Below are 16,507 nucleotides of genomic sequence, written 5' to 3'. Positions count from 1 at the left end.
CTTAATGAAGCTTTAAATAACCCAGTGTATTCTTTCCTTTGGCTGATTTCTCAACCTGGATATCTGTAGTATTCGTTTCCTTACGTTATTCAGGTCTCTGCTCAATGTTATTTCATCCAAAATGTCTTCCACACTATCAAAAGAGACTTCATGCAACCCTATCCTTCCTTTCTTTTATCTGGCTTTATTTTTCTTCATTGCACTTATTACCACCTGACTTTTTAAAAAAAAAATACTTTTCTTCACTACCGCCCCACACAAAAGTGACCAACTTACCCCAATTTACCTAGAATTTTCCCAGTTTTACTACTGAAAGTTCTGCATCCGGAAAACTCCCTCAGTCCTAGTCAAACTGGGACACTTGCTTATCCTATCCCACAATAGGATGCAAGCTCTATGAGAGCAAAACTTTGATTGTTTTCACGGTTGTATGTATCCTCGGGAATTAGAATAGTGCCTCGAACTCGATAATCGCATAATCAATATTTGTTAAATGAATGCATGAACAGGTGTACCAGATTGCTGGGAAAGTGTTGGTTGGAAGTAATCTCCAATAAAAGCTGAAAAGGGCTTAGAAGTCAGTGCAATCCTCATTTTGTGCAAGGGAACACAGAAAGTTAGTGGGTGTGTCAAGGTCCAGGAAGGAAACAGAGCCTATGCCAGCTAGTTTAATAAAAGGAATTTTGCATGAGAAATGAGCTACAAATGTATTGGGAAAGCAGACAAACCAAAGTGGGGATGCTGAGATCTCTCAAATATTAGCTACGATAGGAAGCCTCTAGTGTCTTAGGGATGAAGGAACAGAGAGATAAGGCAGTGTTTACCAGAGCTCAAGAGCATGATGAATGGAAGACTCTGTATCCCTCCAGAGTGATCAGGAATCTCCAAGGAGAAAAGGTACTGCCTGAGGCTGCCCAAAGCAAAGAGAAAGAGGGCAAAAAACTGGTTTCTCCCTTTTTTCTGTCCTTCCATTGTGGAATTAATCTGGAACCCAGTTGACCAAGGAGCCAAAAAAATGTTGTCTGCAGAGATGGGTAAGAAATGTATCTTTTGTGGTTCCATACAAACTTTAGGATTGTGTGTTCTATTTCTGTGAAAAATGCCATTGGAATTTTGATAGGGATTGCGTTGAATATGTAGATTGCTTCAGGTGGTTTGGACATTTTAACAGTATTAATTGTTTCGATCTGTGAGCGTGGAATATCTTTCCATTTGTTCATGTCTTCTTCAATTTCTTTCAGCAGTGTCTTACAGTTTTCAGTGTATGGATCTTTCACCTCCTTGGTCAAATATTTTCCTAGGTATTTTATTCTTTATGAGGCAATTATAAATGGGATTGTTTTCTTAATTTCTCTTTCTGATAGTTCATTATTAGTGTATAGAAATGCAACCGATTTTTCTATATTGATTTTGTATCCTGCAACTTTACTGAATTCATTTATTAACGCTAATAGTTTTCTGGTGGAGTTTTTACAGTTCTTTTTACATAATATCATGTCATCTGCAAATAGTGACCGTTTTACTTCTTCCTTTATGATTTGGATGCCTTTTATTTCTCTGTTTTCCCTAATTACTCTGGCTAGGACTTCTAATACGGTGTTTAGAAGAATGGTGAGAGTGGGCATCCTTGTCTTGTTCCTAATCTTAGAGGAAAGACTTTCAGTTTTTCACTATTTTGTTACCTGTGGGATTGTCATATATGGCCTTTATTACATTGAGGTGCATTCTCTGTAAACCCACTCGTTGAAAGGTTTTTTCATAAATAGATGTTGAATTTTGTCAAATGCTTTTTCTGCATTTATTGAGATGATCATATCATTTTTTATCCTTCATGTTGTTAATGTGATGTATCACATTGATTAATTTGCAGATGTAGAACCATCCTTGCATCCCTAGAATAAATCCCACTTGGTCAAAGTGTGTGATCCTTTTAACGTATTATTAAATTTGGTCTCTAATGCTTTGTTGGGACTTTTTGCATCTATGTGCATCAGGAATATTAACCTGTAATTTTCTTTTCTTGTTGAGTCATGTCTGGTTTTGGTAGCAGGGAATTGCTGGCCTTGTTTGGAAGTGTTCCCTCCTCTTCTATTTTTTGGAAGAATTTGAGAAGGATTGTTATTAATTCTTCTTTAGATGTTTGGTAGAATTCGCCAGTGAAGCCATCTGTTCCTGGGCTTTTGATTTAATTCCTCATTTAATCTCCTCACTAGTAATAGGGCTGTTCAGTTCTTGGTCCATTTCTCTTGAAGTAAACACAAAAATTAAAATGCCTCCTTTCTGTGTCTTTCTTAAGCCATGCTGACAACTCCATTTCACCACATAGTCAGGACTAATTGACCAACAAAAGCAAACTGTGGTCACTGGGTGCTGTTTGTAGCAACTGCTTTGTTTCTGATCTATTCTTGCTCTGCTCCCATTTCTTCCCTGCTCCAGTTTCTGTCCTGTTCCTGATACCCAACTATGTTTCCTGTTTGTTAACCCTGATTCTGCCTCTAGATTTCACCTTTATGCTTAACTTTCCCAGGCTTGAGTCGGTCATGTCTTTGTCTCCTTCCACTTGAGAATACTTTGATGAGCTGGCTGTACTCTAATTTTGCTGTACTCAGCATTGCATTTTTTACACTGCACTCTTGCGTATGGAGAGAAGGGCAATTGGGCAAAACCCAGTAAGCATAATTAGATTTTATTTGGGAGACAGCTACAGAATTAGGAAAATGTTTGGAAAAGCAAATTAATAAACAAAAGTAAAGTCCACAAAGATATAGGCAAGGTTGGTGATGTTGAGACAATCTTGGGAATACTGTCAATAAGTTAGGCAATTTCCATAGACCTATAAAAGATCAGGCCCATTTTTTTCAAGGTGGGACAACTCTAAAGGGCCATTTTAGTGTCACAGCAACCTATGGAATCTACTGAGGGCTTTGTTTCAATACTACAAGATTCAACACTTCCCTTTGCCCAGTCCTACTTCTGTCACAATCCCCTCACCCAGGTGTTGATCCCAAGGGCGTTCTCCAATATAACGTATGCTTTCCAGTGTATCTGAATGATGGCAAAATGTACAAATTTACATTTTACTTTGGTTGTTGGGCTGGTGTTGGTGTTGATTACAGTGGTGCATGTAGTGGAGGTGATTGTGGAAATGGTAGTGGTTGTGGTGTTGGAAGCAGCAGAAGTGGTAGTAGGAAAGTGTTGACGGTACAGTCCTTGCTGTAAGTAGTATGTGTAAGTATTGGAAGATCGTCAGTGGGGACCCTAAGAAGTCTGGAAATCAGAGATAACAGAGAACTAGTTGTAGAGATGGCTTTCAGTTAGGAACTAGGCCAGTTTTTATAAGCAACAAATAGATTCTGTGCACATGATTAAAGGAAACCAGATTTTTGGTGAAAACTGTTATGAACATGGCCATAGAGAGGTACTAATACTCCTGAACTTTTTGTACGTACATATCACCCCCATGTTTGTAGTCATCTCTCTGTTGTAGGCTCACTCTTTGCCTCAGAACCCTAAGTTTGGACCTGGCTAAAGGCTTCAAGCTCACGCACTTGACCTCAAAAAGAAAGGAGAAAGAAGGGCTGGTCCTGAAAAGATAATTTCCCTCTGCTTTTTTGGTCTTTGAGGTTTATAAAATTGATGATGTTCTCCTCCATCTTAAAGCCCTTCAACAGCCCTCTTATGCCCTTAGAGAAATGCTAATGAGGACCTCCCCTGTATGGACACTATAGCCACATTGCTGTCATCCATTCCCACCTGCCTTCCCCTTTAGAATATGAGTGTCTTTGGAGTAGGACCTACGTAGTCTGTTTCTGTGAGGATCTCAGTGCCTGGCTCTTACCAGGTACTCAATTCTCATTTACTAAAGAATGAGTGGCAGCTATCCCCTTATCACCCAACCCCTACTGTGTTCAAGGATATTCGTTACTTAATGAAAGTGACACAGCAGAGCGGAGGGTATAAATCTGCCTTAAATGAAATGAGGCATAAGACCCTCTTTTCTGCTCTTGTTTGGTGAGCTAGTACCAGATTTCTCTGAGCTCTAAATCCTACTGGTCTTTAGAGTGAACACAGAACAGTTCTTACTCAATCTAGTTCTTCTTTTTCCTGTCTCAAGTTTACCCGATATATCTAAGCAAAAATCCCTTAATAATGATTCAGTGAACCTGCCTGCTACACATACATAATTATCATATAATACATATTTCCACCTATAAGCCAATTAATCTTTTAAATTTTTCTTATTCTAGAAATACTAAATAGTATACTAAATGTACTGAATATTATTCATGTAAGCTCTGTCTTCCATGTTGTCATTCATGTTATACGTAATCTAATTGCAACATAAGATAAAAGAAAACCCTCAAAATTTAATTGATGGCAAATATAAGCAAACCCATACTTGTTGAGTAAACCAGAACAAGTTTTTTTAATCATTAAACTGTTTCACAGAGATACAGAGCCAAAATTCAGAAAATATTATGAAGAAACAAAATCCTGTAAAGTCGAAATATCACAAATATTCCCTTGAGATAATGTTACTGATGGGTTAGTTTGCTCTTGTCAAATTTTTCACCTTGCCCTTTTCAATTTTGCAGTCTCATTACTGAACTAAGATTACTAGGAATGTTCCATGTTCATTCATATTATAAATTTTTTTTAGAAAATATAATCTCTATGATAATTAAATACATCATCCTCTGGAAACAAAGATAAGACCTTTCAGAGGTGAATTATTTAGTCTACAGATAATTTAAATCCTTCACTTTATCCACAGATAAATATTTTTTTAAATTTCAGTTATCATTACCACACTGAGAAGATTAAGAACTAATAGTGAGGGCTTCCCTGCTGGCACAGTGGTTGAGAGTCCGCCTGCTGATGCAGGGGACACGGGTTCGTGCCCCGGTCCGGGAAGATCCCACATGCTGCGGAGCAGCTGGGCCCGTGAGCCATGGCCGTTGAGCCTGCGCGTCCGGAGCCTGTGCTCCGCAACGGGAGAGGCCACAACAGCTAGAGGCCCGTGTACCGCAAAAAAAAAAAGAACTAATAGTGAGAAGGCAAAGGCTTTAAAACGAATGGATGATAATAGATAATATAGATGCAGTATATAGTTTTTTTTTTAACATTTTTATTGGAGTATAATTGCTTTACAATGGTGTATTAGTTTCTGCTTTATAACAAAGTGAATCAGCTATACATATACGTATATCCCCATATCTCTTCCCTTTTGCATCTCCCTCCCTCTCACCCTCTCTATCCCACCCAGCATATAGTTTAAAAGTGTTTCACTTTTCTATTCTCCTCTTTATTACTGTTTTTCAGCCAGTTTCCAACTTCTTCTAAGTAAGCAGTATTTTTAAGCTATAAATGACAAAGTAGATCTTATAACTCACTTCATATCTTATTATGAATTAACTTGATAAGTGGCCTCTGGCTGACATTGCATTTTTAAAGGGAAATTGGGGAGGAGAAATACATCTCAAAGCCACTACTGCTACTGCTTTTATGTATTTTCCTCTAAAATATAGATTCTATAAAATCTGCCTATGTTGCTACTTGTAAAAAAGATGCAAATAACTTCAGATTCTGCTAAAAGAAAAAATATACTACAAATTTCATTTGGATTATCTTTTGGATTATCTAATATTCTTGATTTCCATAAGTTAAAGTATATAATTTAAAAATTCTTCTATCAGGTGAGAAAAGTCATGAGAATTTTGAGAAAAAAGTAATAGTGAGAGGGTGCCAGTTATTAAAACATATTATAAATCTATAACAATTAGAACAATTGATATTGATATTGATGCAAGAAATGAGACAAATGGGACATGATTCCGCAACAGATACTGTAAGATGTGACTCTAATATGGGATAACAGAATCAGTACTGATGTCCACTAGGACATTTCTGTTGTTTTGGAACTTTGATGAAGTCCCAATCTCAGGGCCCAAGAGATACCTGATCTACATATTCTAAACAAAAGAAGTAGACACATTCCCCATGGCACTTACTAAGAACGGCAACGCAAATCCTGACACGTTTCACCTATCATCCACTTTCAGGCCGTGAGGTAGGAATTCAAAGGAAGGTTTTTCAGAGTGAGGCTTTTTTTGGAGAAAATCGTACACTTGGTAGAAAATACTACACGTTTCTCCTCCATTGCTCATACTGGGCAAAGTCTTGCTTCTTCAGCATCTCCCCAGATAAGTGAGGGGAGCTTCAAGAGAATTACTCACCAAGTCTGGTTTGTTTGATAGAGGGGAGGTATTTCCTCACACAGGCTGGATGCTGCTGAGCTGTGAAAACTGAGGTCTTGCCTGGTGCAGCTGTTAAAACAGAGTGTGATGAGAAAATATTTAGAGGAAATTGATCGGGTCCTCTGTAGTATGGGGAGCACACAGATGATAGTCTGATTCTCCCCTAGAAAAATTTGAATGTAACAGGCTGTCTTAAATTGCTTGAGATCGCAGGTCCAAGACAAATTTACAGATTTGGATGGACTGGGTTTTTCTGTGATTCCACAAAGACACCTTGGAAGATAGTGGTTCTAGACTAGCGCCATTTTGAAACGCATTCTCCAAAGAACTTCCTTCCTGGATGAATGGACCCTAGGAGGAGGAAGCTGTGTGGGGTGTACCAGGAAAGCAGGAGTTGAAGGGGAGTCTTAGGAGGTCAGCAGGAATGTACATCGTCTCTAAAATGGGCAGACGTCCAGGGAGCCAGAGTGGAGGACGTCTTCAAATAGCTCACTAAATCACCCCTTAAGAGATGGAGTTAGCCTTTGGCTAACTGCCACAGAGAGAGTTTTCAACATCTAGCCAAGTAAAAAGATACTTTTCCTCCTTTTCGTCTGATTCCCAGCTTCTTAGCCTTAACTTGGAAGAGCCAGAAACCAGCAGCAAGTGAATGGAGAGGAAGTAGTGAATAAAACCAAAACCATCCAACTAAACCTTGGAGCAAAGAGGAGATACTTTAAATAGAATGTAAGGTGAATTTTTAAAACATTCATTTGGTTGGGAATTTTTAGTAGTCAAAAATAAGGGCTATTCACTAATACCCAAAATTTGCTGTAAAAGCAACTGGTTGCATGGTGGTTTTAAAATATATCTGCAAATGCTTTGACACTCCTCCTATCAAGAGATAGAGTCTCTGTCCCCTCTCCTTGTACCTGGTGAGCCTTTATGACTGTTGTGATGACTGAATCATGGCAGAAGCTGCACTGGGTGACTTCTGGGGCTAAATCAGATAGGGAATGCAGCTGACCTGTGGCTTCTATTGGGCACTTACTCTGGGAGCCTTCAGCTACCATGGAAGAAGTTTGGCCATTCTGAGGCCATCATGTGGAGAGGCTACATGCAGAGATCATATTGAGAGAGGCAGCGAGGCAGAGAGAGAGGCTCATCGACCACAGGGCTGCATCAGGAGAGGTGAGTGAAGTGAATGTGGTATTCACCTTAGCACAAAATTTAAGGGGGAGGGGTACCAAAAAAACCTAATAATCAAGGTAAATCAGATTTTAATGCAATATTAAAAAAAATAAAAGTCAAGGTAAATGATGAATAAAACATCACCATTTTAAATAAAGACAAGATCAGTATTCCTGATTGCTCCTTTTGCCTTCAACTTCAATATGGCTCAGCAAGGCACCATTACTCATCTGATTAACGAAAGGGCCCAAAGCAACTTTCTGGAAATCTCTGACATCTTGGTTCTCTGGTGTGTATGTAATTGTCAAAATGGATTGAAATGCACGCTTGAGATGTGTACATTTTATTGTTTGTAATTATACTACTCTCTATATGTGTATAAGTATTTTGAATTGTGAATAGTCATGAGATCTAATTCAATCTAAGGAGTGTTGAAGGCATGCTGCGGAGGTTTGGGGGACAGAAATTTACTTAGTTTTTAAAAGCGAGCAAGTGCATTGGATGGCCTGTGGACAGCACTCTGTATGGATGTGACAGCTGGGACTGCCGTGGCTACCTAGATGCCAGCCTGAATATGAAGCTGACACATGGAGATGGGTGGAGCTGAAAGAATCAGAGAGAAATAGGCTCGGAGCCCTGACTGAACTACACCTGATCACTGGGTTTCCTCTGGACTTTTCTGTTACATAAACCAGCATCCGTTTTATTTAAAAGCCAGTTTGTGTTGGGTTTTCTATCACACATTCAGAGAGACAAGGAGAGAAAGCAATAAAGAGAATCGGGAGGCAGGAAGAGCTAGGGGTGAGCAGAAGTCATGAGTCAGCAGAAGTAACGTACATAGCCTTGTAGACAGGGCTTACCACCCCCAGGCACTGTACTATCACGTGGTGAAAGACAGAAAATGAGTCAGACAATATCTCTGCTCTTGTGGAACTTACATTCTAGCTGGGAATGGGAGACAGGAAGGGGGACAGCAACCATTTTTGATAGTGATAAAAACTTTAAAGAAAATAATACAGGGTTATGTGGAATGGAAGAGGCTACTGCTTTTGTTGGAGCACCCGGAGAAGCCTTCTCCACGGAGGTGACATTTGACCTGTGATCTGACCGCGGAGGAGAAGCGAGCTGTCTGAAGCTCTGAAGAAAAATCTTTCCAGGTAAAGATATAGCAGCACATTCCTGGAAGACAAGAAACAGATCAAAGAGTAGAAACTTCCTAAGAACTTTAATGTGCATATAAATCACCTGGAGATCTGGTTAAACTGAAGATTCATATTCAGTATTCTGGGGTGATGACTGAGGTTCTGCATTTCTAACAAGCTCCCAAGCAATGCAAATGTTTCTGGTTTATGGACCATACTGGGAGTAACAAGGCCCTGCAGAATTGCTCCCCAAAGTATGGTCTGTAGCCTGGTTCACAAAGACTTTGAAAGTTTCTTTTAATATCTTTATGGCAATTTAACATTGATACAACATCCATGCATGTAATCACTTTTCTAGTAATCCATTTTAAGTGCATTGGTCACTGATAGATTGCAAGTTTAAAACACAAAATTTGACCCTGCACAGATAGTTTGAAAAGCACTGCCCTAGAGCCTAGAGTGTTACAGCTGGAGGGAACTGAACTAACTACTAAAACTACAAAGAAGCAGGAAACAATGAAATGTACAGCGTATAATAGAGAGTAGAAATAAATGTCATGTGGAAAACATGGGGATCGGTACAGTCAACAGTACCATCACTGCCACTACCGCATTTGTGCATAAACACAGATAGACAGGCAGACAGACAGACAGACAGACACACACACACACACACACACACACACACACACACACACACACACACACACACACACACACACACAACACGGCTTCCATACACAACTCCGGGCAGCCAGGCGTCTATCATCTATTTCTCAGATAAACATCCAGAAATGTCCTCTCTAAACATATCAATGTCTATGAGCCAGGATTTCCTCCTTCTGGAATTTAGGGTCTCCTAAGTGTTGTTCCCTCAGAAGTGAAGCGCATGGGTCAACAATGTTTCCAGTGTGTGCAGAGCTTAGAACTGTTCATTGCCTCTTTATTAAATGGATCAGAATCTTAAGGATCACCAGACTTTCAAGGAACCAATTTAAACAAATATTCTGAGAAGAAGATGGAAAGCAAGATTAATAAGGACAGGGCTACACTGAATCATAATTATGGTAAAATTGCAGAGACTCAGTGAAAACCTACCTGGTCTCTAGAGCTACATCCTCTGAAACGAGCTTACATTTTCTCTGCACGTTTGTGGTATAACCAGAAAAGATGTCACATTTCTCAGTGAGTTTCACCTATGGAATACTCTCATCTTCCTTATATTCCTAACTATTCTTTAACAACTCTCACTAACTGAGGTAATCTCAATGTGCTCCTAGAAAGTTAAAAGTACCTGTCTAAAACACTGTGAATGGCTTAGTATGTATATTTCATCAGTTTGAATGCTTTTAGTTGTAAATAACAGAAGACACAATTCACACTAGTTTAAGAACTAAAGGAGACTTATTGGCTCATATAAATGGAAGTACAAGAGAGGATGTGGGCTTCAGGTAATGTGTGATCCAATGACGCAGTGGCAGTCTGGAAAACTCAATTTTTCTTCTCTGTTCTTTTTGCCATCACAAAGGAGGGGTATTACCTAAAAATTATTATGTGACTTGAACAGGTTCTTCTCATTATCGTTATTGCTTATTTGTCTTGACTTTTGCTTGGGCAATGGACTTATACCCTCATAGTATACATGATGCAGAAGAAATATTTTTCAGGAGAGAGATTCCAAAATGTTATTCTAGCTTGTATAAACTTGAGTTGGAGATTATTTGGATGTGTTCCACCCAAAAAATAACTACGTCCTATTGCTTTCTCCTAAGATTTCCTCACTGCACCAGGATGCTGTGGGTACATAAGTAAATGAAGTCAAGGTCAGATGGTCATGACCTCCCAATGCCCTTTCTTTCTTCCTCAGAGAGATGAGACCCAGTCAGACACACTGTATGTTTCAGTGCCTCTATTCTATAAACAGTTTGTTATATGAAGAGAGACAGATTACTCTACATGTTTTCAAGAGATATAATTTTTACATTTTTCACATGCCTGGCATTCTCTCTCAGTCATTCCTTCCTCCTAATGGATTTCTTGTAGACATAAATATATTTATTATCCTAACATTCTTTTCTTTCTTCTTCATCTCTTTTCAATCTTGTCTGTTTTCAACGGAGAAAAAAGTTAAAGATTGTTTAAAATGGTCTATTTTTTTTTCTAACATTGAAGAAACTGAAAAAAAAAAAGTATCCAAACTCCTTTCTTTTATTTTAGAAACTAGAGGCCGATTGAAACCATAAAGTCAGTCAGCCAACACTGATAGAATATAAAAACCTTTCTGCAAACTATAATAAATAAAAATGCATATCTGTTATACATTAGTTAACCCTTAGGCCGGAGGAGATGTAGACACATCAAGTAGTTTGCATTTAAATGAAGCATTATTAATAAGAGTCACGGCTGGTTAAAGGTTTGGAAATAATCCATTGTCCCACAGTAAGAATTCCTCCAAAGTCATTTAGTCCTGGGGAAAGAATCTGGTTCATACACAGTGCTGACCTGAGAGCCCTGTAGTGACACCTACCAAGTGAGGGAGGAACTGGCCCACTGTTAGGAGAGCAGAACAAAGACTGTGTTGCCTGGGAGGCAACTTTGTAACTTGATGGATCAAACTTGCAATTTCTAGGATCTATCTTTAATAGCAGACATTAAAGGTTTTGAGTAGACAAGTTGGGTCTTTCACCAGTATTAGAGTTTTATGTACTCAGTTGATATTTGTACTTGTTAAATTATAATAAAAAATAATTCTAGCCAATCCTGGAAGTCCTCAAAACTTTTCCCTTACAAAAATAGTCTGAACGTTACTCAAATTTGAGAAAAACAAATTGCTGTGCCGAATGCCTCCCTGGGAATACAGCTGGGATGCAGACAACGTTCCTAATTCCTTCATCTTCAGATCCCGGAGCCTGTGCTTGACAGGAAATAGAAAGAATTATTAACCTGTATTTTCAACCCACCCCACAGACAAGAGCAACTCTACTTTATCCTCTATATACTTGGGCTTTCTCTGTAAGATTTTATTTTATTTTTTATTTATTTATTTATTTTTTTTTTGCGGTACGCGGGCCTCTCACTGTTGTGGCCCCTCCCGTTTTGGAGCACAGGCTCCGGACGCGCAGGCTCAGCGGCCATGGCTCACGGGCCCAGCCGCTCCGCGGCACGTGGAATCTTCCCGGACCGGGGCACGAACCCGTGTCCCCTGCATCGGCAGGCAGACTCTCAACCACTGCGCCACCAGGGAAGCCCTGTAAGATTTCATTTTAATTAAAAAACATTTTTTTTTAAACCAGTGCAATATACCACACTGCCTTGTCACTCTAGAAAGTCTTGGGTCCTCTGGGTGAGAACAAGCAGAAGAGAATGGAGCAGTAATGATACAGGTTTACTTCAAAAGGAGATGTCCCTGAGTGGAATCATCCCAGTTCTGGGTAATTTTATGGAAGAAGTAACGTAGGCAAAATGCCTTTTTGACTTCTGATGTATTACCATTTAAGATGGGCATGTACAATTTGCTTTGCTAAATGAGACCAGAACAGTAGTATCTTTTTAACCCACACTTTGTTTTAATCTCATTTGTAAACTTGCAACAAACCAAGTTATTAAATCCTTTAAGCTGGGCTCTTTTCCTATGGTTCAATAGAATAAATGCCATTTTACCTTTCAACACCCTTAGAATACTTTTAGTAACTTTTAAGGAACCCTTAGTTACTTTTAGTAACTAGTTATGGAATCATTCTCCTATTCTTCTTCTACCAGCTAGCATTTCATGCACTTACTTCCTTTGCATCTGAGAATGACCAGATTTGGAAATGGACAAATGGAAGAACTTTGCTATTCAAAGAGGAGGAATCCTCTGGAATTTCTAAGCAATAAGAGAATACTCTCCAAATGGGATGCCTGGAGATGACTCTATGGCAAGAACAAAAAAGTTGTGTAGAGAAATCATTCATTCTTGCATTCACGTATTCGTCCCATGTCAAGTGAACACTGATAAGGTATGAAACATTTTGCTAGGCTCTGAGGATGATCTGGTGAAGTGGGCCCTGCTCTTGAGTAGTTCATGGTCTAAGTGGGAAGAGAAACATTGCATATATAGCTAAATGTATAATTTCAAAGTAGGATGAATACTGTGAAGCAAAAGTACAGATGAGAATGTATCTCAGTGGGTTTATCCTAACTTGTGGGAATCATGGAGTAATGTCCATGGCTGTGCCGTTCACTGAAACACTGAACTGTGAAAGATGGCCAGGCCTGAGCAAATATCATTGTTCCATTCTGGGTAATCTAGGTTTGAGACAGGCATATGGGGAAGTCAAATAAACACAGATAGATGGAGAAGTCTGCATTGAAGATAACAGCTTAGGAATCCTTAACCAATAAATGATAAGCTAGAGGTGAGAATGAACTGACTTAGGGATAGAGTTGAAAAGAGGGCCTATCACTAAGTCTTGAGGAATTCCATTTAAAGATTAGGGAGAGATTAGTTGGCAAAGAATATCAAAGAGTGGTCTGAAGACAGAGGCAGAGCAACTTTGCAGCTAATAAAGGTGAAGATTCTGGGTCCTTCTCTTGCTTGGGAGGAGCCCTAGCAACGGGTTTACACGGTCATATATTTTTGTAAAATTTTCACAAGAAAGATATCTTTGTTTTTCTTTTCTAAAAGCAGAGCCCCAAATTGTATGAGCTTCAGGTCTCACACTTCTGCCCCTAACTAAGAGGAAGGAGCAAAACCAAGAGTGAGTGATTGCCTGGAATTGCAAGGGGAGGGGAACAGTTCAGGAAGAGAGAGTGCAACAGTTATGAACGCATCTGAAGAGATAGGAATATGAGGAGAGAAACACATCTGCTGGATTTAGGTAGTGGGAGGTCACTGGTGTCCCTAGCAAGGGCCCGTTCTGTACTATGAAGGGGTAGGAAGCCAGATGCAGTTGGTTGGTTTCAACAAACTTAACTAAGAAGGAGAGGGGAAAAGTGTGGTAGCTGGGGAGAGACAGGTTTGGGAAGTAGCTTATTTGTTTCCTCTCTCTCTCTCCCCGCTCCCTCCCCGCTTCCCTCCCTCCCTCCCTCCCTCCCCTTCTCTCCTTCTATTTCTCTTTTCTCCTTTTTTGTCTCTTTTTCAGAATGGAGAGACCTGAGAGTGCTGATTGAAAGGTTATGCAACATAGAGAAGTGTTGAAAAGACAACGAACAGAAAAGATAAGGTAAATGAGTTTTTCCTTTATCCTATCTTAACTTTCATTTTCAAAAGACCCAGAGGAAATGAATATCCATAGACTATGAAGAAATCTACTCCATGTTTTTGTTTCCCCGTGGGAAAATCTATACCAATTCATATGTTTATAAAAGAGCAAGCGTCCTTGGGCTGAAGACACTCTCTTCAGCCCAGGGCACTGAGCTGACTACTCAACTCCTAGTCATTTACAGGCAAATGTTCTATTTGCAGCTTTCTGAAAATATCCATTTAAAAACTTAAACCAGTTTCCCTCTGAAGTCTTGTATATTTTATAAACTGTGTTTCCCCTTAAATAGTTGGTGAATATTGTAGAAATACAAATACGTTTTTTAAGACAAACCAAATTTACAAGTCTGCTAAAGAAAAACAGACCTTTAATTCAGGATATTAAAATAAATTCTTTAAATATTTTAATTGGGCTTCTGAGTATCCTTTGATGTATACTTTAATATTAGACTTATGTATTGAAAAAGGGAGCAATTTTCCTCCCCAGAGAATATTCCTGGGACTCAGGGAATTGAGAATATCAGAAAGAAAATCTTAAATGGCACAGAATAGAAATGAGTATGTTTTTCCTGGCACCGTGTATTTCTGCACCCTTCCTCCACTTTTTGTTTGTTTGTTTTTTAGTTGGATCATCTGTCTGAGAATGGACATTGATGCGCTAAAAGTTACTTTCTAGAAAGTTAGATTAGCCCCGCCCCCAAGCATCCTCATTAAAGTGCTTCTCATCACTTTAATGAGCTACCAGAGAGCAATCCGCATTAAAAAAAAAAAAAAAAAAGTCCTCAAAACTAGAAATAGAGGCTACCGGTTCCCGCAGGTTACCAGATTCAGCAAATAAAAATACAGGCTGCCCAGGTAAATCCGAATTTCAGATAAACAAAGAATTTTTTAGTGTATATCCTAAACGTTGCATGGGACAGACTTGTCCAAATTAATGCTTCTTTTTTATTTGACCTTGACATTTAAGGGGGCTTTTCTCCAGCAACGGTGCGGAACCCACTCCCCACATCCCCAGCCGAGCGCCCGCGGAGCTAGTTTAAACCCCGGGGCCTGCCGGCTGGGCCGCGCCTCCTGATTGGCCGAGGCGCGCCAGCCGCCCCGCCGGCCGAAGGCGTCACGCAGCCCTGGCAGCCCGGGCCCAGCCGCCGCAGCCGCCTCCGCGGCAGCCCCGGTCGGCGCAAGTGCGGCGCGCGCAGGGGGAGGGGGCGCGGCGGAGCGCGAGGCTGGCGTCGGGCCGCCGGCGGCCGGGCAGGATTAAGTTTCTCGGTCGAGTGGGAGCGTTAGTGCGCGTTCCTCCCGAAGCTCCTCGCCGGGACGTTACTTCAGGACAGAAGAGAGCGAGCGTGGGCGAGGCGAGGCTCCCAGTGTCCCCGGCGACCCCAGCTCTCCAACCCTCCGTTCCTTTCGCGTTCCCGCCGGCGGCGGCTGCCGCGAGCAGGGTAAGGAGCGCCGGGGCCCGGGCCAGGAGGCCTGAGCGCGCCCCCGTGCCCTGCGCGCGCACCGGCCGGGAAGGTGCGCGGCCGCCCGGGGCTCGGCTCGCGGGGCGGGCGGGCGGCCCACCCTGCGCGGCCCGGCGCTACCGGGAAGCAGCTGCTCCTCTGATTGTTGAAAATGATGGGGTCTGGAAGTTTCCTTTGCGACTCGCCGGGTCCCCAAGCGGTCGTTCCGGTTCTTTCAGCCACTTCTCCCCTCCTTTTGCTCTTGTTGATTCTAAGAGGTTGAAAAGTTTCGTCTTTTTGTTCGCCAGGAGGGGCATAGTAAGGGTGCTGAGGAGGCGGACCCCGGGCCTGGCACGCGGGCCGGGCGCAGCGGGGCGCGGGAGCCTGTTGCTGTCTGCTGCGGTGGCCGCGCCCCGGGTCGGACGCCCACTCTATCGTTACGCGGGGGTGGGGAGACGCGCCCCCAGACTGGCGCCTCTCGCCTCGGCTGCGGGACACCCAGAGCGCGCGGCTCACTGGTATCCGCCCCCACTTTTCATCCCTCTCCCAGACGCCAGTGCCCTTTCGTCAGCTGTCCGCGTTGGTGGGAGTGTTTTGCTCCCGCCTGCCCTTTTATCCCCCCACCCCGCGGCGATGGGGCGCCTTTGTCCGCAGTTTCGCAGCCCCGGGATGCCGGATGTTTGTAGGGAAGCGCTGTTCCGAAGTGTGTGTGTGTGTGTGTGTGTGTGTGTGTGTGTGTGTGTGTGTGTGTGTGTGTGTGTGTGTGTGTGTGTGTGTGTGTGTGTGTGTGTGTGTGTGTGTGTCAGCGGTGGTGATGGTGTAAATTCTTGCTGCGTTCTTTTGCAGAGGCACAAAGCCTGGGCTATTCTTTCCTGCCGATCGCGTGGAAATTCATGCTGGGACTGCGGAGAGGGGGAGGGGCCGGTGGGAAGTCTCCGTCCATCTCAGCAGCTGGGGCTGCCGAGGTTGCTCTGCTGGGGCGGAATCCGGGTTTGGACGCTGCGGGTCTTGGGCGGAGTGGGTGCGGGTGGCGGCTAGTGTTTCAGAGGTGTCATCAGATAAGAGGACCTTGACTTCACCAACCTAGAAGGAAGACTCTCCAAATTCTTTTGGTGTCGAGAGGGGAATAATCTGAAAAGTGGCCAGACTCTTGTCATCCAGCCTTGTTGGACAGCTGTGGTGTAAACATCCCGTTTGTGTTTCCGTAGGCATTCCTCATTTAGGTTGCCTTTAACAGTATAAGTAACACCTAATCTG

The 16,507-nt window shown here is 41.8% G+C and overlaps 1 protein-coding gene across 8 annotated transcripts in view; it reads left to right on the top strand.

Moving 5' to 3' along the window:
- Positions 1-13,757: 13,757 nt before the first annotated feature.
- The window catches only part of MPDZ (multiple PDZ domain crumbs cell polarity complex component), a 167,994-nt gene continuing 165,244 nt past the window's right edge, over positions 13,758-16,507 (top strand). For 7 of the 8 annotated variants that reach the window (XM_082656130.1, XM_082656134.1, XM_082656136.1 and 4 more), the window contains exon 1: positions 15,052-15,250. The gene's annotated coding sequence lies outside the window, so the exon portion shown is untranslated. Of the gene's footprint in view, positions 13,774-15,051; positions 15,251-16,507 lie in introns of those variants that run through there. The other variant, XM_082656131.1, reaches the window with a different exon arrangement.

The sequence above is a fragment of the Grampus griseus genome, assembly GCF_964374135.1.
Source record: "Grampus griseus genome assembly, chromosome: 6".
Taxonomy (NCBI): Eukaryota; Metazoa; Chordata; class Mammalia; order Artiodactyla; family Delphinidae; genus Grampus; species Grampus griseus.
Note: the sequence above shows the minus strand (reverse complement) of the source record. Positions and strands in the feature narration are given on the sequence as shown.